At 46.1% G+C, this 1,634-nt stretch overlaps 1 protein-coding gene across 3 annotated transcripts in view; it reads left to right on the forward strand.

Annotated features, from left to right (window-relative positions):
- Luc7l (LUC7 like) overlaps nt 1-1,634 on the forward strand; it is a 36,660-nt gene that overhangs the window by 5,332 nt on the left and 29,694 nt on the right. The window lies entirely within an intron of this gene.

The raw sequence follows: 1,634 nt of genomic DNA on the forward strand, positions 1-1,634 counted from the left end.
TTTTTGGTTTTATGAGACAGGGTTTCTCTGTATGGCCCTGGCTGTCCTGGAACTCACTTTGTAGACCAGGCTGGCCTGGAACTCAGAAATCAATCTGCCTCTGCCTCCCGAGTGCTGGGATTAAAGGAGTGGGCCACCACTGCCCTGCTCATTCATTTAGTTTTAAGTGGGCATTTTGTCTACCTGCATGTTTGTACCATTTGTGTGGTGCCAGTGGAGGCCAAAAATTGGTTTTGTGTTTCTTGGGTCTTAAATTAAGATGATGTGAGCTACTTTGTAGGTGTAAGAGATAGAGCCTAGGTCCTCTCTGAAAGAGCATACAGTGTTCTTAGCCAGTAAGGTGCCTCTTCAGCCTATTTATTTATTTATTTATCTATCTATCTATCCATTTATTTATTTATTTTTTAATTTTCCGAGACAGGGTTTCTCTGTGTAGCCCTGGCTGTCCTGGAACTCACTCTGTAGACCAGGCTGGCCTCGAACTCAGAAATCCGCCTGCAAGCATTGTTTTTAAGGGCGTGTGTCACCACTGCCTGGCAGATATTTTGGATTTTTTTTTTTTGTTTGTTTGTTTTTGTTCTGTTTTTTGTTAATGTATGTGTTTTGTCTGCTTGTATATGTGCCCCATGCTCATGCTGTGTCCATAAAGGCCACGGGGGGTGCCTGATGCACTGGAACTGGAGTTATAGATGGAACTCAGGACCTTTGTAGGAGCAGCAAGTGCTTTTAGTCACTGAGCCACCTCTCCAGTCTTTAATTTTTATATATTAGCTTTATTTATTTACTTTTATTTATATATATATGGTTTATCTGTAGATATCTGTAGATATATTATGTGTATATATTGATGATATATTATGTATCATGTATGTACTTGAAGCCTTTGAAGCCTAGAAGAGGGCTTTGAATTCCCTGGACTGGAGTTGATTGTGAGCCTGCGTACCAGAGGTTTTCCACGGAGATCTCTGTCCAGGCCGGGTGGGAAGGTTCCAGTGAAGGGAAGTGAGTGCAGTTAGGGGGACGAAGTCTCTGCCACGCCTTCCAGGTCGTTGGAGGCTCTTTGAACTTAGTCGGCCCAGGTCGGTCAGGCTGGGCCGACGAAAGCCAACGATCCAGTGAGGAGTGCGATCCAGTGAGGAGTGCGGAGGGATCTCGGGTGGCTCTTCGGGAGAGCAGATCTCTTCCCAAGTGTTACAGCTCTTGGGACAAAAGGCTCAGACAAAGGAATAGTTCTCGATCACCTTTAATTCCCTGCATGGCTTTATATACAGTTCTGGGGATGATTCAGGGTTTGACAGCAGGCACCTCTCATTGGCTTGGACTGAAAGTTTGGGGGAAACCGTATTTGCATGTGGGAAGGGTTGCTGCTATTCCTTTGTCTGATAGCCACGCCTCTCCTGTGGTGGTTGTGGGGGGCAGTAACTTCGACAGGAGCCAGGGTCCAGGAGACATGAGAGAACTCCTTCCGTCCCATGTAAGTGAATTATCACTACCGGGTCCGGGGTTCAAGATCTAGCCTCGACTGGAAACCATGTTGTCTGCGTGTAGCCCGTTGCCCCATAGTTGACAGCCAGTTTTAAGCCACCCAATACTGTGTGTGGTGTGTGTCTGTTGAGAATAGAGCCTGAAGAGAA

Source organism: Mus pahari, chromosome 21, assembly GCF_900095145.1.
Source record: "Mus pahari chromosome 21, PAHARI_EIJ_v1.1, whole genome shotgun sequence".
Taxonomy (NCBI): Eukaryota; Metazoa; Chordata; class Mammalia; order Rodentia; family Muridae; genus Mus; species Mus pahari.